The sequence below is a fragment of the Lolium perenne genome, chromosome 2, assembly GCF_019359855.2.
Source record: "Lolium perenne isolate Kyuss_39 chromosome 2, Kyuss_2.0, whole genome shotgun sequence".
Lineage (NCBI taxonomy): Eukaryota > Viridiplantae > Streptophyta > Magnoliopsida > Poales > Poaceae > Lolium > Lolium perenne.
The window spans coordinates 81,887,840-81,910,000 of NC_067245.2; positions in this window are offsets into that span (position 1 = coordinate 81,887,840).

Consider the following 22,161-nt stretch of genomic DNA (forward strand, 5'->3'; position numbering starts at 1 on the left):
AGAGATCTTTATGAAATTTATATTGAATTAGGATATGATGCTTTTGAAGAGAAAATTAAAAAACCTATGGAAGTTTGTCTGCATAATAGTGGTAGTAATGTTATTAGTATAATTTTTTTGGACACCATTATTTTTAATGCTATGGAAAAACCCAAGCTTGGGGAAGCTAGTTTATACAAAAATAACCTTTTTTGCTCCTCAGCTTTGGATGAAGTATTTTTCCTTGATAATGCTTTGTCTCCAATATGTGGTAATTCGAATGATGCTTGTGATATTCCAAATCCACCTGTTGAAAGTATTCCTTTTAAAATACCTATGAAAGTTGTTGAAAGGGTTATGAATGATCAATATGTAGGGGATGTATCAGTCCATCCAAGTGTTCACTTGTCTAAACTTACATAACTTTGTGAGTTATTTGAGATTGCAGGTTTATCAAGAGAAAATGTTATGAGGAAACTATTTTCATTGTCACTTAAGGACAAAGCAAAGGAATGGTATAGGCTGCTAGATGAACAACCATCGAATTGGAAACAGCTTGAATCTCTCTTTTACTCTAAATTTTATCCTCTTCATGAAGTGCATCTAGATAGGAATTGCATTTATAATTTTTACCCTCATGATGGAGAAAGCATTGCTCAAGCTTGGGGAAGACTAAAAACATTAATACTCAAATGTCCTAACCATGAGCTTTCTGAGGAAATAATTATTACTAATTTTTATGCAAGGCTTTCAAGTCATTATAAGAATTATGTAGATGCATGTTCACATGGTTCTTTCACAAGTAAGAAGGTTGAAGCTAGATGGGATCTTCTTGAAAGAATTCAAAGCAGTAATGAAGATTGGGAGAATGACAAAGGTAAAGAATCAGGTATAAACTATGAATATGAATGCATTAAGTCTTTCATTGAAACTGCTGGTTTACAAAAGCTTAGTGATAATTATGGTCTTGATTCTCAAATTATTGTTGATTGTTGTAGAACCTTTGCTTCTGATATTAATGTTCCTAAAGAAAATTGGGACGTGTATCATGAACCTTTCAAAGACACTTGCATGGAAAATGAAATTGTTGTTAATGATTGCAATAAACATGCTCAAACTTCTGAAAATACTATTTCTTATAAGCATGTAAATTTTTGTGGAATGCATAGACCTTGTGGAATTAATCAAATCGAAGATGAATAATGTATCCATCATAGGAATGAAAAAACTAGAATGTGGTACAAGGCTCTAAAAGATCTTGGTGAAAAAGTTTGTGACCTCCATCCTTTTATTTGTGAACTTTGCTATGAAGTGGGTCATTTTAATTTTCAATGTTCTGGTCATGATGATAGTATTTCGAATTTAATGAGTAATTCAAGTCTATATTGTGATAACATGATCACTCCTAATCAGCATGATGAACTTACTTTATTTTTGGGGTGTGAAGAGTTATCAAGAAAATTTTCTTTGTTAGATATGAGTGATCTTGATATGAATAGTGTGTTGCATGGATGTTATCTCTATTGTGTTAATAATTGCCATGCCAACACCTACATACAAAGTGTTATAAAGGATGTGACTTTACCAAAATATGACAGGACTAATATGTGTTTTGTTCTTATTAATGAAAGAGAGGTATCCTCCCAAGTTTCTTCTATTGTTTCTAATAATAAACCAGGTTATGTGGAGAAGCTTCCTTTCAAGCCTCTCCCTCCTAAAGAGGAAAAGAAGAAGAAGAAGGGAACGAAGAAGAAGAAGAAGAAGAAGAAGAAGAAGAGTAAAAGGAGAGAGGAAACGGTATCTTCTCCCAAACTTGTTGCTCCTATTACAGTTGATACTTATAATTCTGAATTCGATGATTCTGAACTTGATGATGAACCTATGTCTGTTATTTATATTAGTGATCATGATTGGGAAAAGCACACTTCCTTTGATATTGAAGATCTCTGGGACACTAATTTTGAAAATGATGATGTTAATAATTGCCATAGTATTAGTACTATCTATGTTTCTTCCCATGATGATATAGAAAGCTCTAAGCTTGGGGATGAGGTGTTTGAAAATCCTTTTGCTACTGATGATTATATGTTTGATACATCTCCTTCTAGTAACAATGATGGTATGTTTACAGATGAGCACACTTTGGAAGATAACTATTCTATTTCGTATGATGACACTATGCCTCCAATCTTTGACAATTATTATAAAGAATACTATGACATAGGTTATAATTACAGTCATCCTCATGAAACTTGTCATAGTTATGGAGGGATTACTCAAAATCATCTCTCTAATATACAGCTTGTCTATCATATTCAAGTTCGTTATGGTGATTGTGATATTTTCAGTCCATCTACTATTGAGGATAAAATTCATTATGATTATTCTATGCCTCTAATTTATGATGATTATAATGATGGATGTGATAGTTTTACTCCCACTATTACTAATAAAATTGATTATGCTTGTGTGGAGAGTAATGATACTTTTATGCATGTGGATCATGATAAGAATGCTTTATGCGATAGCTATATTATTGAGTTTATCAATGATACCACTGAAAATTATTATGAGAGAGGGAGACATGGTTTTATATATTTCAATAATATTAAGTCACCTCTCTTTTTGTTGAAAATTTTGAAGTTGCGCTTGCTTTGTCTTTCTATGATAGTAGCTTCATGCTTCATAATTTGTTTTCTTACAAGATTCGTTTGCATAGAAAGTGGGTTAGACTTAAATGTGTTTGGTATTTGCTTTTTGATGCTCTCTTATATTCAACTATCATCTTTATAAGAGCATCATGAAAATTATCATACCTAGCTAAAAGGCTTTAAAGAAAAGCGCTCTTGGGAGACAACCCATTGTTTTATTTCTGAAATTTTTGTTTTATTTTTGAGTCAAGGTACTGCCTACTACTGTAACAATATCTTTGTATCTTTATTTTCTTGCATTGTTGTGCCAAGTAAAGTCTTTGATAGAAAGTTGATACTAGATTTGGATTTCTGCGCAGAAACAGATTTTTAGCTGTCACGAATTTGAGATTTTCTCTCTGTATAAAAATCTGAAAATTCTGAAAAAACTCATGAGTAATCCCCAGATATGTACGCAACTTTCATTCAACTGGAGATTTTCCATCTGAGCAAGTTAAGTGCCTCGAAAAAATTCGTCTTCACGGACTGTTCTGTTTTGACAGATTCTATCTTTTATTTCGCATTGCCTCTTTTACTGTCTTTGACTGGATTTCTTTGCTCCATTAAATTTCAGTAGCCTTGGGGATGATTGTGTCCTTGCTGAATATGTGAATTTTTGATTATGCACTAACCCTCTAATGAGATTGCTTTGAGTTTGGTGTGAAGAAAGTTTCCATGGATCAAGAGAGGAGGATGATACAATATGATCAAGAAGAGTGAAAAGCCTAAACTTTGGGATGCCCCCGTGGGTCATCCCATATATTCCAAGAAGACTCAAGCGTCTAAGCTTTGGGATGCCCAAGGCATCCCCTTCTTCATCGATAATTTATCAGGTCATCTCTAGTGAAACTATATTTTAATTCCGTCACATCTTATGCACTTTACTTGGAGCGTCTGTGTGATTTTATTTTCGTTTTGTTATTTTCATTCTCTGAATAAATCGGATCCTAGCATGCTTGTGTGGGAGAGAGACACGCTCCGCTTTTTCATTTGAACACTTGTGTTCTTCGTTTTACTTTAATATTCATGGCGAAAGCTGAAAGCCTCAGCATTTATTTTTCATATTCATGGCGAAAGCTGAAAGCCTCAACACTTATTGTTTATATTTATGGCGAAAGTTGAAAGCCTCAACATTGATTGTTATTTGGTTGGAAACATAAAATGCTTCATGTGGTATTTGGTATATTGTCTTGAATAATTTGATGCTTGGCAATTGTTTTGAGCTCTCAAGTAGATCATGTTTAAGCTTTTGCACCATGTAGTTTAAGCCTATTAGTGGAGAACTACCGTAGAGCTGGCTGAAATTTGGTTTGCATGATTGGTCTCTCTAAGGTCTAGATATTTTCTGGTAAAAGTGTTTGAGTAACAAGGAAGACAGTGTAGAGTCTTATAATGCTTGCAATATATTTTTATGTAAGTTTTGCTGTACCGGTTTATACTTGTGTTTGCTTCAAACAACCTTGCTAGCAAAAGCCTTGTACTGAGAGGGAATGCTTCTCGTGCATCCAAATCCTTGAGCCAAAACCTGTGCCATTTGTGTCCACCATAACTACCTATTATGTGGTATTTTCTGTCATTCCAAGTAAATACTTCATGTGCTACCTTTAAACAATTCAAAATTTATTACTCCTTATTTGTGTCAATATTTTATAGCTCATGAGGAAGTATGTGGTGTTTTATCTTTCAATCTTGTTGGGCAGACTTTCACCAATGGACTAGTGGCATATACATCCGCTTATCCAATAATTTTGCAAAAAGAGCTCGCAACGGGGTGCCCAGCCCCAATTAATTAACTTTCATTAATAATTCTCTTCACATGTTTTGCCCTGATTTATCAGTAAGCAACTTAATTTTGCAATAGACACTCCTCCATGGTATGTGAAATGTTGGAAGGCACCCGAGGATTCGGTTAGCCATGGCTTGTGAAAGCAAAAGGTTGGGAGGAGTGTCATCTATAAATAAAACTAAAATACATGTGTAAACAAAAGAGAAGAGAGATGATCTACATTGCTGGTAGAGATAACGTCCTTCATGGGAGCCGCTCTTTGAAAGTCTGTTTGACAAGGGGGTTAGAGTGCCCACTACCATTCGTTGACAACAACAAACACTTCTCAAAACTTTATTTTTTATGCTCTATTTATGATTTCAAAAACTTAAAAAGCTCTGGCACATGATTTAATCCCTGCTTTCCTCTGCGAAGGGCCTATCTTTTACTTTATGTTGAGTCAGTTTACCTACTTCTTTCTATCTTAGAAGCAAACACTTGTGTAAACTTTGTGCGCATCATTTCTTATGTGCTTGCTTATTGCACTCATCATATTACTTTGTGTTGACAATTATCCATGAGATATACATGTTAAAAGTTGAAAGCAATTGCTGAAACTTAAATCTTCCTTTGTGTTGCTTCAAAACCTTTTATTAAGAATCTATTGCTTTATGAGTTAACTCTTATGCAAGACTTTTTGATGCTTGTCTTGAAAGTACTATTCGTGAAAAGTTTTTGCTATATGATTCAGTTGTTTAGTCATTATCTATTTGTTAGCAAACTATAGACCATTGCTTTGAGTCACTTCATTTATCTCATATGCTTTACAATATTATTGATCAAGATTATGTTGGTAGCATGTCACTTCAGAAATTATTCTTGTTATCGTTTACCTACTCGAGGACGAGTAGAACTAAGCTTGGGGATGCTTGATACGTCTCCAACGTATCTATAATTTCTAATGTTCCATGCTAGTTTTATGCCAATAGCTACATGTTTTATATGCACTTTATATCATATTATGGCATTTATTGGACTAACCTATTAACAAGATGCCACAGTGCCAGTTTCTGTTTATTATGTCTGTTTATTGTAGAAAAGGCCCAAAAACCAAAGTGCTCGAAAAAATCCAGAAAAATTACAGAAATTCTATTTCGCCAGAAGACCCACGGAGCCAGAAGGGTCAGGCCAGAGGAGGCCCACGGCCTCCTCCCCATCCACTGGCGCGGCCAGGAGGGGGCGGTGCCGCCCTATGGGGTGGGCCCTCGGGCACCCCCTCGCGCCGCCCTTTCGCCTATATTAAAGCTCCTGCCCTGAAAACCCTAAGGAGATCGACGATTTCTCCAGAAGAGTTCCGTAGCTCCGCCGTCACCAAAAACCCTAATTCGGGGGACAGAAGTCTCTGTTTCGGCACCCTGCCGGGACGGGGAATTGCCCCCGGAGCCATCTCCATCGACTCCATCGTCATCTTCATCGCCGTTGCTGTCTCCCATGATGACGAGGGAGTAGTTCTCCCCCGAGGCTGAGGGCTCTAATGGTAGCTATGTGGTTCATCTCTCTCCCATGGTGTGATCTTTATGTGATCATGAGCTTTGTAATCTAGTTGAATATGTAGATGTTACTCTTGTCTATTATGCACTCTAGAGGTTACTTTAATATGAACTCCGGAGTCACTCTCCACGGTGTGATGGTGACAGTGTGCGCATCGTGTGTGATTCCTTTATGACGTTGTGGAGCTTGTTTACTCCGGCTTGAGGTGTGCTTTTGCAGCCCTACACAATGAATGACGTTTGTTATCCAACAAGAGAGTGTTTGAGAGTAGCATTTATTTATTCAATTATGTGATCATTGTTGAGAGTGTCCACTAGTGAAAGTATGATCCCTAGGCCTTGTTTCTAAGCATTGAAACACCGTTTTCAACAAGTTCTGCTACATGTTCGCTTGCTGCCATTTTTATTTCAGATTGCAATTACTACTTATAATCATCCATATTACTTGTATTTCACTATCTCTTCGCCGAACTAGTGCACATGTACATCTGACAAGTGTATTAGATGTGTTGGGGACACAAGAGACTTCGTGTATCTTAATTGCAAGGTTGCTTGAGAGGGATATCTTTGACCTCTACCTCCCTGAGTTCGATAAACCTTGGGTGATTCACTTAAGGGAAACTTGCTGCCGTTCTACAAACCTCTGCTCTTGGAGGCCCAACACTGTCTACAGGAATAGAAGCGTGCGTAGACATCAACCTTGCCGCCATCTACGCGGCGGAGGTGTTCCGGAGGAACAGACGGCGGCGTACGATCGCCAGGCCCACCAGCTGGAGGCGGACACGGCAGCAACAGAGGCGGTGGCAGTGGCGGAGGTTGCGCAGGCCAGGGCTAAGGCGGCGGACGCGGCCGAGCCGACGACAACCATGTTCCACCTCCAGGCGGTGCTCGCGGAGGCCAGGGCGGAACTCGTTGTGGCTAGGGTGATGATGGCGGCGGCCCTGGCCACCGACGCCATCGACAATGAGGACATGGGCTTCCTCCCCGTCATCCATGCCGTCGCATCGTTCGAGACCCTCCCAGAGGACGCCGTAAGGCTCTTGAGTTGGAGCCGCAAGCTCGCAGAATCGCACTCAACATTAGGCGGGCGTACTTGCGCCCCGACCTGGCGGCGGTCGCGTGGATGGGAACGGACCGCACGCGGTTCTACCGGTAGAACATCGAGCTAGAGGAAGCCATCATGGCGAGGGACGAGGTGGTTGAGGAAGCAGCAAGGGACAAGACCCACTACCATAACAACCTGGCGGTGGTGGCGATGAGGAGGTAGCGCGCGTGGAGGCGGCGTAGGAGCAGATGCGTGTGGCGGCGGAGGAGAAGGTGGCGCATGAACGCGCATGAAGGCGGCGGAGGTGGCGGCCAAGGAGGCGAGCGCGGCGCCGCAGTGAGTTCAATTTGACTCCGCTCTGGCAGAGGTCATCGAACATCGCCAACACGGACGACGCAAGGCACTCGCCGCCCGGAAGCACTCTGACGACGGCGCTGGCCCCTCAGGTTACGCCGGTGGCCAGCTGTAGGCCGCGCGACTGCGAGTAATCCAGCCATAGTAGATCGTGCGATGGCGAGTAGGTATAACCGTCGTAGTTTTAGGGACAATATTTTGTCCGAAGACGGGATCTAAGTTGAGCACATAAATCTGAAAAGTGTACATGGTTAAAGTGCCCATTATCAAAAAAAAAAAAAAAATTAGTGTACATGGTTGCTTCCTCGTGTATGCCCCTCATTGAAACAGGTAGATAGTCTCGTTGCCAAGCACCTCGTGATCATCTTTTGAGTAGGGGTACATACATGCTCAATAATACGTGTCCGCACCAATCCCAATCCACAACACAGCAGCATCCAGTAGCGCGTCACAGAATCGGGAACAAGATGAGGAAACGCGCGTGAGAAATTGATAAAAGCAGAGCTAGGAACAGTCTAATGTGAAGGCGCGCGAAACCCTCCCTTTCCACGAAAAGGCCGGAGTCTTATCCAAAATGGAAGGCTGATATTTGACTCGAAGTTTCGACTCGGTTTGGTACGAGTATGATCAGCTTGACCCCGATTCGCTCACATGTTTAGGATCCGGAAAGGCCGAAAGGAGGCCCGGCCTAGAAAAGGCAACCGAGCAGAGCACCTAGCCCAACATCGTACTGTATTAGGTGGACGGTGTCACGCGTTCTTGAGCGAGAAAGCCGGAATAGAAAGGCGTTCTCCGGATCAGTGCCAAGCGGCCGCGAGCGAGTGCGTGCCATAATCCATGCTGACTTTGCTGTGGATTTGGTTTCTCCGGGCGATGTGGAAAACACCATGGTTTGGATCTCCTGTGACTAGGGGTGGAATCGAGCCGAGCCGAGCCGGCTCGTGGCTCGGCTCGACCAGGGTCGACAGAACTCGAGCCAAGCCTGGCTCGGCTTGCTCCTAAAATTTTCCCGTAAAGCAGGCTCGAGGCTCGGCTCGTTGGGCTCGTGGCTCGGCCCGAACGGCTCGCGAGCCGGCCGTGAACATCTATCTCCTCACGCGAATCGATCCCCTTCTGTCCCAATTCCTTCTCTCCTCCAGCGCCGGCCGCGGCCCACCGGCCACCGCTGCCAGCCGCCACCACGAAGCAGGCCGCTGGCCGCCACCACGACGTAGGGCCGCCGCCAGAACGTCACCTGCAGTCGCGCCCCCACCCTGCCGGCTGCCGCCACCCAGTCTACTCATCACCATTCCCTGAGATGCGAGCGGATGCGCCTGGGTACGATTTGCGTTGGGCTGCCGGAACTCCGCCGCCCGCCGTCCGTGTGCACCGAGAAAAGTGTGCTCGCATGCGCCTCTTCAGCGCTTCCTCTGGTTGCTCCTCCATCGAAGATGCAAACTGCTGCTTTACTCGGTTCACTTCCACTGTTCAAGCACATGTACAATGCTACTTTGTAATAGTGCGCTGCATGTGATCATGTTCAGTACATATACAGTAAAATTTCTCTTGAACAAAGGTACTACCTTGTAATTTCTGAGACTAGTTTACTATTCTTTTCAATCGATTTTGGAATTGATTCGATGTGTATTCTGCGGAAATTGCTGTCATCAATGTTGGAAACAAGTATCAACAGATTATAATTTGATCTCCAATATTCATGCATTTTTTGCTTTATTGTATAGACACCCAAAAGACAACTTACTACAGATAAGTATCTACACTAATGTCCCTGGATGCGATTACAAGGACATTAATGTCTGTCGATGCTACTATATCATGTTATCATGTGAAATGTTACAGAACAAGATGACTTCACATATACCCATGCTAAATTATTGTTTATAATTGTGAAATGTACATTTTTTATTAAGGGTAACATGTGTTTTTTTTAATTACATCGAGCCTTCGAGCCGGCTTGCAAGCTTCATCGAGCAGGCTTGTCGAGCCTCGAGCCTTGATCGGAAAATTTAAGCTTGGCTTGTCCGACCTTCGAGCCGAGTCGAGCCCGAGCCAAGCCCTGTCGAGCCCGAGCCGAGCCTCGAGCCTTGAGCTTTGTGTCCACCCCTACCTGTGACGAACGTGATACGCTACCGATCTACTAGCTTTGACCCGCGGGGTTGGGGCTAGCTAGGTTACACTAGATGCGGGGGTATGCGAGTGATGTGGGGTGGCTTTCGGACACCTCCACCTTAAGACCGTCAAGTGCAGCCCCGCCTATCGTCGACGCTACACCATGGCCAAGGAGTCCTCCAAGTGGACCAACAACACAAAACCCCGCCATATATGTGGGGTGGTTTGGATCTTTTTTTTTTTGCTTTTGTTTTTCTTTTTTTGCTTTTGCTTTTGCTTTTGCTTCAGAAGAAAGTCAGATCGATCGGATCAGAGGGAGCAGAAGCGACATTGAGCGGAGGCAGCAGGGATGAGACACGTCCAGGGAGATTGCGACACGCTTATTCCCTGCTCTGCCGATTCGGCAGGGGAGATCGAGGCGGCCTCGCGCGGGCGGGCCAGGAGGACTCACGCGGGCGGGTGAGCAGCAGAGGCGGGGCGGCCTCACGCGTCGGGGCGGCCTCACGCGGGCGGGCGAGCAGCAGAGGCGGGCGGGCCAGAGGACTTGGGGAAGACGTCTGGCGGCCTCACGCGGACGGCGAGCAGCAGAGGGCGCGGGCGGGCCAGGAATCGGGCGGCGCTCGGGCGCCTGGAGCGTCGGGGCGGCGGCGCGGGAGCAGGCAGGCGGAATCGGCCAGGATGAGAGAGATCGGGCGACGGACGGAGATTGAACAAGCAACGTCGGCCGGGGAAACTAGAACGACGTAAACCGGATGTGGCTGGATCCTCGTGGTCGACTTGCAAGTTGGACCACCGCGCATGCGCCGCCGCACCCGCGCGCGTCGGCCGGCCGCCAGCAAGCCCAGGCCGACGGTGGACGACGACGGCGGCGTCAGGTGCGAGGCGTGCGGGTCAGGCGACGACGCGGACGAGCTGCTGTTGTGCGACGGCTGCGACCGCGGCGTGCACATCTTCTGCCTCCGCCCAATCCTCCCCCGCGTCCCCGCCGGCGACTGGTTCTGTCCCTCCTGCACCACCTCGCCCAAATCCGGCGTCATCCAGACCAAGATGCCCAAACAATTCCCTCTGATCCAGACCAAGATCGTTGACTTCTTCAAGATCCAGCGGGGCCCGGCGGCGGCCGAGGCGCCAGAGGGGAAGAAGAGGAAGCGGAAGGCGCTGGTGGCGCCCTGCTTTCCCACGGGGCAGCAGGCTATGGCGGCTTTGGCCTCGACCCCCGCGTCGGGATCCTCGCCACAGCCGGCCACGGCGTCCCCGCTTCAGGCCGTTGGTGCGGCCGCTCCGTCGGTGCAGCAGGGCGTCGCGGATTCTTCTTCGCCGGGGCAGCCTGCCTCGGAGGGCGACACACAGGAGGGCCGGATGGTCACGCAGGCCGTGCCTTCTCCGCCTCTACCAGGTCCGAGTGGCGCAACGGTGGAGGAGCAGCAGACTCCGGGGACCGAGCCGCCTATGGCGGTTAAGTCTTCCGAGCCAGCGGTTCCGACGGCTTCCACGCCTACGACGGACATGGCGGGGATGATACAGGGGGCTTCTTCACCCGCTACCCCTGTATCGTCGGCTTCTTCTTCACCAGCTGGTTCTCCGCCTCGCTCGCCCACTTCTTCGCCAGCCTCCTTGCAGCAGCCTTCACCCACGGTTCCTCCTCCGGTCGTTCAACCGACGGTGAGGAGGAGTGGGAGGTTTGCTCTTTCGGAGGATGGGGCGGGGGCGACGGATGAGGACGTCATGCAGCGAGCCATGCGACGCAAGGCGGAGATGAACCTTGACACGGCAGGTATTAAACAACCGTCTAAGTCTTTTGTTTCTTTTTCAGATACTCGTATTTCTTCTAATTTGAGTAGCCTAGGGGTTTCCTTGGGTAGTCGTTCTGACGAGATTTCTGTTTCGGCTAATGTGTTGAGACAAACGGAGCTTGACCGTTTAACGGTTGCCCCGAATGACTCCACTGGGCCTGAAACGGCAATTATAGACGATGATGAAGATGATGACATCCTAGATGGTCAAATTCTCTCAGCTATAATTGGCAACATTTCAGAAGTTGATCTAGAACACGCGGAGCTTAGTTCTGATTTACAAGCGTCCGAACGTGGTTCTCGATCATCGGCTGGAAAGAAATCTCGTAGGTATGGCAAGAACTTTAAATCTAAAATAGTTTCTCGATGAATGGCATGTTCCGGAATAGCAGAGGTCTTCGCGACTTGGCTAAGCATTCCCACATTGCTGATGGTTGTAGAGATTATGATTTAGATTTTCTTGCTATATCGGAGACGGGTAGGCGAAATTTCTCTCAAAGTTTTCTCGACCGTTTGTCGGGCGGGATTAACTTTCAGTGGTTCTCTCGCCCGCCACGAGGTAGGTCAGGAGGCATTTTACTTGGCGTCCGCATAGACACCATGACCGTCTTGGCTAGTTCTGATGGAGAGTATCATATTAAGCTCGACATTCAGAATAAAGCAGACGGTTTCGTGTGGAGTCTGGTTGCTGTGTATGGTGCCGCCCAAGAAGAGTTTAAGGCTGACTTTTTACGTGAGTTGGTAAACCTTACAAAGGATAATCCTTACCCGATTTTAATCGGAGGTGATTTTAATTTGTTGAGGTTTCCTCATGAGAAAAGTAAGGGCCACTTTGATGGTCATTGGCCTTTCTTGTTCAACGCTGTCATTGATAGCCTTGATTTAAGAGAGGTGTTTATGACTGGTCGACAGTTTACTTGGGCGAACAGCTTGCCGGAGCCCACATACGAGAAACTAGATCGCGTGTTGATGGATACCGAATGGGAAAATAAATACCCTCTGGTGTCAGTCCGCGCACTAGAACGTATTGAAAAACTGTCTGACCACGCTCCCATCCTTTTAACCACCGGGAATCCCACACCCGTTTGTAAGCGGCCGTTCAAATTTGAACTTGGCTGGTTATATCGAGAGGGATTTCATGATATGGTTAAAAGGGTTTGGGATAGACCGGTCGGGGGGAGTACGCCCATTTTGAGATGGAATAATAAAATGCGTTCTATGCGCAAACATCTCTCTGGTTGGGCTGCCCATACGGCTGGTATTCTTAAAAAAGAAAAGGCTCGCTTATCAAATGTGATTGATGAGCTTGAGGCTGTTGCGGAGACTAGACCTCTGTCTACACTTGAGATTGAGCTTAAAAATCAATCCAATGAACAGATGGCGGGTCTTCTTCGCGAAGAGGAGCTCAAATGGTATCAACGATCCAAAGCTCAATTCATCTTGGAAGGAGACTCAAATACGCGGTATTTCCATGGCTTAGCTAATGGGAGACACCGGAAAAAACGTATTCACTCTCTTATTCAAGATGAAGGGTTGATTGAAGGCCATGAGCAACTCAAGTCTTACATTACTAATTATTATAAGGGTCTGTTTGGTCCTCCGGAGGAAAGTACGTTCTCTCTTAACGAGGACTTAACGGATGATATACCCCAAGTTTCTTTGGAAGAAAACGGCTTGCTAACCGCACCTTATACTGAGGAAGAGGTTAACAAGGCAGTTCTCCAAATGGAATGCAACAAAGCACCGGGTCCAGATGGGTTTCCAGCAGAGTTTTATCAAACTTTCTGGGATACTATTAAATCGGACCTTCTAGATTTGTTCAGTGATTTACACATTGGATAACTAGAATTATTTCGTCTAAATTTTGGTGAAGTTATCTTGTTACCGAAAATTAATGAGGCAGAAAGGATCCAACAATATAGACCCATTTGCCTATTAAATGTAAGTTTCAAGATTTTCACGAAAGTGGCCACCATTAGACTTAATACGGTTGCAGATCATGTTGTTTTACCATCGCAGATAGCCTTTATGCAAGGACGTAATATCCTTGATGGAGTGGCGGTTTTGCATGAGACGGTACATGAGATGCATTCTAAGAAATTAAATGGGGTTATTTTAAAGCTTGATTTTGAGAAAGCGTATGATAAAGTTAAATGGTCTTTCCTTCAACAGACACTCAGGATGAAAGGCTTTTTGCCTGAGTGGCGAGCTCTAATTCATGACTTCATGTATGGAGGTAGTGTTGCAATCCGGGTTAATGATGACACCGGACACTACTTCCAAACACGAAAAGGGTTACGCCAAGGAGATCCGCTATCTCCGATGTTATTTAACATCGTAGCGGATATGTTGGCGGTACTCATAGAGAGAGCCAAGTCTGATGGTCAGATTGAAGGTGTGATTCCACATCTGGTTGATGGTGGCTTATCTATCCTTCAATACGCTGATGATACAATTCTTTTTATGGATCATGATCTTGAAAAAGCTCGAAATCTGAAATTAATTTTAGCAGCTTTTGAGCAATTATCAGGATTGAAAATTAACTTCCATAAAAGTGAATTGTTCTGCTTCGGTGATGCCCAAGACAATGTAGCTCTGTATACAGAGTTATTTGGTTGTGGGCAAGGCCAATTTCCGATTCGCTATTTGGGTATTCCGATTCACTATCGGAGACTGACAATTGCGGAATGGAAATTAGTGGAAGAAAGATTACAAAAATGCCTCAGTAGTTGGAAAGGTAAATTGTTGTCCCTGGGTGGAAGATTGGTACTCATTAATTCAGTACTAACTAGTATGGTACTGTATATGCTATCATTCTTTATCCTACCAAAAGGAATTCTGCATAAACTCGATTATTATCGATCCAGATTCTTTTGGCAAGGGGACAACGAAAAAAAGAAATATCGACTGGTTAAATGGAGTATAGTGTGTAGTCCCAAAGATCAAGGAGGACTTGGAGTTCATGACCTGGAGGTCAAGAATTCAGCTCTTCTGGGTAAATGACTTTTTAAGCTACTTACTGAGGATGGGATTTGGCAAACTATACTTCGGAGAAAGTACATCGGCTCGAAGACATTATCTCAGGTGGTTTGGAAACCTGGAGATTCACACTTCTGGGCTGGTCTTATGGCGACAAAAAATGTCTTTTTTCAACATGGGACTTTCTCCGTTAAGAATGGAGCACAGATACGTTTCTGGGAAGATGCTTGGCTCGACAATGCACCCCTATGTGAACAGTATCCCGCTTTGTATAGAATTGCGCGTCGACAAGGTGATACCATTGCAACTGTAATGGCTACCTCACCCCCGAATGTGACGTTCAGACGGGTTTTACTAGGACAAAGGCTCGTGGCATGGAACAACCTAATTCAGCGGCTTGGAGATATTCAGTTATCGCCAGAGCCAGATGAATTTCGATGGAACCTCCACGCAGATGGTTCTTTTTCTGTAAAATCTTTATACAATGCGATGCTACTTTCTGATTTACCAGTTGATAATAATAAGAAAATTTGGAAGATGAAGATACCATTAAAAATTAAAATTTTTGGATGGTATCTTCGTCGAGGGGTTATTCTCACTAAAGACAATCTTGTTAAGCGGAATTGGCACGGAAGTACACGATGTGTTTTTTGTCATCATGATGAAACCATCAATCATTTATTCTTCCAGTGTCAGTTTGCGAGATCTATATGGTCAGTCATCCAAGTAGCGTCTACCTTGTATCCTCCGACTAGTGTCGCTAATGTCTTTGGCAATTGGCTTCATGGTATCAGCTCAAGGTTTAAAATGCTTCTTAGGATGGGGGCGCTAGCAGTTATCTGGGCGCTCTGGCTATGTAGAAATGACAAGATCTTTAACAATAAAAATTGCTCTTTGTTGCAGGTTATCTACAGATGCACAGGTATTCTCCATTCGTGGTTACCTCTTCAGCGTGTGGAGAACCGAGACCTGTTTACAGAGGTCTGTACACGGTTGGAGGATACGGCGAGGGATACTTTTTCCCTACATGGGTGGCAGCATAGTCTACGGATAGTTGCTCCACCTAGCTCTTAGGCGTTATATGATTCATCGTTTCGATATGTATTTCGCCTATTTTTGTTTTTTTTGTAACTTTGGTCACTTGAGACAACAAACGACTGTGTGCATCCTGGTTATGCAGAGGCTGGATGTAATTGCTTCTTGAAGTAATAAAGCATCCTTTATCGAAAACAATATGTCAAGGTGAACTCCTTCCTCTCTATGGTCGACCTCAACACCAACTTGAATGGTATGCTACCTCATGCCTATCATCATTGTGTCTATAGGTGCCCACATCGACAAGGACCAAGAGAGAAGGAACTCCCATGGTGCGAGGAAGAGAGAAGAAGAAGAAGGAAAGAAGATAAGAAGGAAGAGGAAGAAGAGGCGGGAGGAAGAGGCCCAGCCGGCCCGGTCCAGGACCCGGTCAGACCGGACCCACAACCGGGTCATCCGGTCCCAGGCCCGGTCAACCGGGCGCCCAACCGGATTCCCTGCCTCGTACCGGAAGGCGACCGGAAACTTCGCAAGTTCCCGGTTGGCGCCCGGTCGACCGGACCCAGGACCGGACCACCCGGTCACAGGCCCGGTCTGACCGGATCCCAAACCGGATTGCACGGGTTCGACTCAACCGGGACGGCCCGAGTCGGTCCACCACTTACCTATTCGACCCAAGCTGCCTTGTATGCCTATATAAGCACCTAGGTCACCCCCTTAGCTCCTTAGACAAGATTTAGGCTTAGACATGGATTTGAGCTTTGTCTCCCTAGGGTTTCATCCCCTTTGTATCAAGGCTACCCTTGTTGGATGATTGGATTTGGTGTGTGAGATTCTAGTGCTACCCACTCTCTCTCCCACTCCTAAATTCATCTCCCTCACCAATCTCTCCTCTCGGAATTCTACCGCGCGTCTCTTCCGGGTGGATTCTATTGGCGTGGTCCATCGAGCCACTGGGTAAGTATCGACTGTATCAGGTTGGTGTGCGTGCGTGAGTTGAGATGGTTGAGCATGGGAATTTCCCTTCAACCAAGGAGGCGCATGGAGATGAGAAAGTCGAGCCTACTCCCCTATGCTTCATTGATGAGTTGGTACCAATCCCATGTGAGCATGAGAGCCACTTAGCCCACTTGAGTGAGAGTGATAGTGAGTTGAGTGACTTCCACCCCATATGTGAGTTTGAGTGCTTCCGTTTGGAGGACATGAGTGATACACCAAGTGAGTTGAGAGAGGTAGATGATAGGTCCATGGAGGACATCGCATTTGCTAACACATTAACCTCTCCCTCGTTTGTGTCTTCTTATGTTGCACTAGGTTCTACGGAGGACGAATTCCCGCTCATGGAGACGATGTACATGGTGCATGAAGATGATGATATCTCACCATGCTTGCTCCAAGATGGACATGTCGACCACATGGATCCTCCTACTTCCACAACACCTACCTCGAATGAGTCGGCCTACAAAGGTAACAACATAGGTGTTGATGATGCCATGATCCCACTAGTGGACATGATGATTTATGAGTGCATGCATGATCTTGATGATACATTTGCTACGTCACATGCTACTTTCACTTTCACATGTGATGCTTTGCTTGCTAACATTGTTGATTATGTGAAATTGTTTGCTTGTGATACCATGAACATGCCAAGCTACGAGAGTTTCACGTTTTCCCCGCTTGCTTGCCATGATAATGATTATGATAATACTTGTGTTGTGCCACCCTTGATAAATACTTGTTCTTTACATAGGGTTGTCGACAACAATGATAACATGTTGAACATGCTTTGCCCCAAATGTTTACACCATTCCATGATCCTTGCATCCAAGATTGTGAACAATTGCTCTTTCTTATGCTTGGTATGCAAGAATGCTTATTTCATTGTCCATGAGATGGCCCCCATAGCCTTCTCAATTTTTGATGATCATGAGTTACCACATGCCATGAATGCACCTTCTTGCCATATGCACCATCGCCATGCATTTCATACTATCTTGATTGACACTAATGGTGATGTGCACAAGACATGGAACATCATGATGGATGATGTGTTCCTCTACCATGCACACACGCTTTTTGTTTTCTCTTTTGTGTGTATAGGTACCCGAATGACAACTTCCACCGCTACGGAGCATGAGCTCACGAAACGCGCAATTAAGAGCTACCCCAACATGGACGAGATACATGATCCAACCCATGGGATTCACGCCAAAGGGTATGTTCCCAAACGCCTTCGCCCTCGGGTGTTTCCGGCTTGTCTTGTCGAGCTTCCGGTTTGGACCAATGCCTCGTCACCTCTTTTGCCTCTTATGCAACATATCTTGACACATCTTTTTGGCACAATGGTTGTTGTATGTCTTGATGTTATCATCATACACTCCGAGAATCTCAAGGACCATGTCATACATGTGAGAGACACCTTATGCATCTTGTGCCACATGTCACTCATAAAGTTGCTCTTCTTTGGATTTCTCATTTCATCTTTGGCAATTGAAATGGATTCTTTGACACTTGAGGATACCCATACTTGGCTCACGCCAACCATACTTTCCCAAGCTAGAAGTTTTCATCTCTTTGCCATTGCACATAACAATTTTGCCCAAAATTTTGCCGCCGATACTTGCCTTTTGATTGTTCCATTTGTGTGGGACAATGCTACACATCACATTTTTGACACTTTACAAACCAAACTTTTACATGCACAAACTTTTGCCCCACCAAATTTTGAATACATCGACACTCTTTTGGTTCCCATTTTTGCCAAATGCCTCTTGGAGAAACGACATGATGGTTCGTATTTGATTGAGAGCCTCTTGTTCGCCGATCACAAAATTGGCATCCACAAGCTTTCCATTTGCAAGTTGTTTTTCCCCAAGCTCTTCTTCGACCGCGACTTTATCCCTCGGTGGACTACCATCATGGACTACACCGTCGGTGAGGAGGAACAAGAGTCGAGGGCGACTCTTCCCCAAGGGGGGGAGATGATGTGGGGTGGCTTTCGAACACCTCCACCTCAAGACCGTCAAGTGCAGCCCCGCCTATCGTCGTCGCTACACCATGGCCAAGGAGTCCCCCAAGTGGACCAACAACACAAAACCCCGCCATATATGTCAAGGTGAACTCCTTCCTCTCTATGGTCGACCTCAACACCAACTTGAATGGTATGCTATCTCATGCCTATCATCATTGTGTCTATAGGTGCCCACATCGACAAGGACCAAGAGAGAAGGAACTCCCATGGTGCGAGGAAGAGAGAAGAAGAAGAAGGAAAGAAGATAAGAAGGAAGAGGAAGAAGAGGCGGGAGGAAGAGGCCCAGCCGGCCCGGTCCAGGACCCGGTCAGACCGGACCCACAACCGGGTCATCCGGTCCCAGGCCCGGTCAACCGGGCGCCCAACCGGATTCCCTGCCTCGTACCGGAAGGCGACCGGAAACTTCGCAAGTTCCCGGTTGGCGCCCGGTCGACCGGACCTAGGACCGGACCACCCGGTCACAGGCCCGGTCTGACCGGATCCCAAACCGGATTGCACGGGTTCGACTTGACCGGGACGGCCCGAGTCGGTCCACCACTTACCTATTCGACCCAAGCTGCCTTGTATGCCTATATAAGCACCTAGGTCACCCCCTTAGCTCCTTAGACAAGATTTAGGCTTAGACATGGATTTGAGCTTTGTCTCCCTAGGGTTTCATCCCCTTTGTATCAAGGCTACCCTTGTTGGATGATTGGATTTGGTGTGTGAGATTCTAGTGCTACCCACTCTCTCTTCCGCTCCTAAATTCATCTCCCTCACCAATCTCTCCTCTCGGAATTCTACCGCGCGTCTCTTCCGGGTGGATTCTATTGGCGTGGTCCATCGAGCCACGGGGTAAGTATCGATTGTATCGGGTTGGTGTGCGTGCGTGAGTTCATCGTGTTCTTCGTGTTCATCGTGTTCTTCGCGCTCTCCCTCTCTCCCTCCTTTGGATTTCGGGTCAACCGCAAGATCGGGCCAAACACGGGGTCTTAGACCTCATCATATGGTATCAGCAGCCTTTGGTTTCCGCGGATTTGACCCCCCACCCACTCAATTTCATCTCTGAAAATTTTTCCCCAAAAATCCCCAAAAATAGCCCTAAATTGCCTTTTGACCGATCTGTGATTTGGTTGCGTTTTGAGTGGTTTTGGTCCATGGATTTGGTGTTGGAGTGCTGGATCTACTATCTCCCCAACTTTTAGCCCCCAATTCCATCATTTCCCTTCGTTTTGGTCGATTTGGCTTGATTTCGCTCAAGAACAGGAGAGGGAAAAACTGTGCCCCGCGGAATCCGGTCGACCGGGCGCCAACCGGGCCAGTGACCGGATAGCCTGGCGCTAGGGCCGGTCAACCGGGCGCCAGACCGGGCGCCAACCGGGCCAGAACCCGGTCAACCAGGCTGTAGACTGGGCAGGCCGGTCCAGGGCCTGGTCAACCGGGCGCCAACCGGGCGCCACCTCCACCACCACCTCCGCCAACCACCGCCACCGGCAAGCACCGCCACCCTCCCCAAACCACCGGGAAACATCACCGCGGCCCCATAACCTCCGCCGCAACCGCAAGGGCATCGACACCACCCACCACCGGCTTACCACCGCCACCGCCGCCAAGCTACTTTGACCCATTTCTTCCGCTAACTTGTGTTTGCTTCTTCCGGTTTGAGTGCCTTGTTTGTACAACTAATCCGCAGCTACGAAGCAAGCGACGACATCCTCGGCACCCCGGGCTTGCAACCGTACTCTTGACACCACCACCTTCATCGCAAGTTGTGTGTTCATCACCGCCTAAAATCTTAGGTATAACTTGCATTCCCCTTGTAACCCCTCTTCTTTTGCGATATATCCTATCGAGCATTGCTTATTGAGTGTTGCGAGACATTGCACGTGGCCCCGATTGTGAGGTGTGTGCGTAGTGTGGAGTCAAGCTTCTAAGCAAAACTCGTGTGGCAAGATAGCAAAAGTGAGCTAACGCTAACATAGAGCGTGAAAAAGAAAGAAAAACACCAAAAGAGTGCAAGTGCCATCATACATACAAAAGTGTACAAAGTGCCACCATAGATACAAAAGAGTGCAAGTGCCACCATATACAAAAGAGAAAAAGCTTTTAAGCAAAAGACAGATAAGAGAAGAGAGGCCGCGTGTGAATCTTGTTGTCTCTTCGTTTGCAACCAAAGCTTTGATCTCTTCTTGTGTTAGTGTGACACCGAGCACCCTTGCTTAAGGGCTTCATACACTTTTCCGCTCATTCCTTGGTCGCACTAACCCCGTTCATCTCGTGTGTGCGTTCCACATCCTTTCCGTGTTTATAGTGATCATCGCTTTGACATTTGAATTTTTGGATTTCACCCACTTTTGACAATACACTTGATTTCGGATTTCGTCTTTTGGCTTTCCACCATACTCACCTAACACCATATTTGCTAGCTTTTGCGTGTGCTTTTGTGTGAGTACCCGATACAATTGTTCTAACTCTCGGTTTTGTTGGATCACCCCAATCTTGTCATACCACGGTAAGGTTGCGGGGTAGTGTTCTTCCACTAACATACACCATATAGATATTGTCGTGCTAACATGTATAGCGACGAAGAAGATATGGAGGAGTACACGGAGCACTTTGAGGAGGATACCTCTTCAAGCACCGCGGATGTGGAGGAACATGTGGAGCTCGACACCGACTATGGCTCCACGAGCATCACCGACATGACCGACATCGAGGAGCTCTACATCGACAATGGCTCCTCAAGCATGGACAACATGGTGGAGCACCACCTTGAGGACGACATCGAGGAGCTCTACATCGACAATGGCTCCTCAAGCATGGACGACATGGTGGAGCACCACCTTGAGGACGACTTCGACGAGCTCTACATCGACAATGGCTCACCAAGCATGGATGACATGGTGCAGCAACACCATGACTACGACATTGACGACATGGTGGAGCAACGCCACGCCTACTCCATCGACACCGTGACGGAGCCTCACCTCGACTCCACCATGAGCAACATCGGTGCTCCCACGAACCCCTACTTGGCCAATGGAGCTACATATGAAGATGGAGGACGACCTCCACGAGGGCACCATCATATGGATCATCAAGAGCGTCCCCATCATGAGCGTCATCGACACACTTCTCCGTGCTCCACAAGGCGCCACCATGAGAATGCTTATGCACAAGATCGTCGACTTCAAGTACACCATATGGAGCATCAAGAGCGTCCCCATCATGAGCGTCATCGACACTCTTCTCCAAGCTCCACAAGGCGCCGCAAGCAACATACCAAGTCACATGAGCCATCATCTAGGCATGGCAAGGACCGTCATCGACATACGTCACCACATGAGCTTCGCCGCCACAAGCCACTTCATGATCGCCATCGACCAACATCTTCCACGAGTCTTCGATGACACCACTCAAGCCATGGTGATGATGCACGAAGATGAGAGCCTCGACATGAAGGTGACAAACACCATGATAGGGTGCCTACCACTCCAAGGATGGCAAGTGCACATCGAGCATACCTTCCTCATAAGGCGACTTCCACCTCTTGTGCCACCACCACAATGGCCTCTACCTCGTCATGTGCCTATGGACTCCGATGCTACAAGTGCAAGCAACAAGGCCACCCTCCACGGGAATGTCCCAATCTCCTATGTGAGGTGTGCAAGGCCAAGGTCACGTGGCACGGCAATGCACAACGCCAAGTGCCAAGACGCTCTACTTCGACAAGCTACAAGCACAAGTCCCCAAGATGCCTATTGCGCCAACACTTCAAGATGAAGATTGCCAAGGTGAACTCAAGGGTGTAATTGAGACGAGCCTAGCTCTCATCAACACTACGGCGCC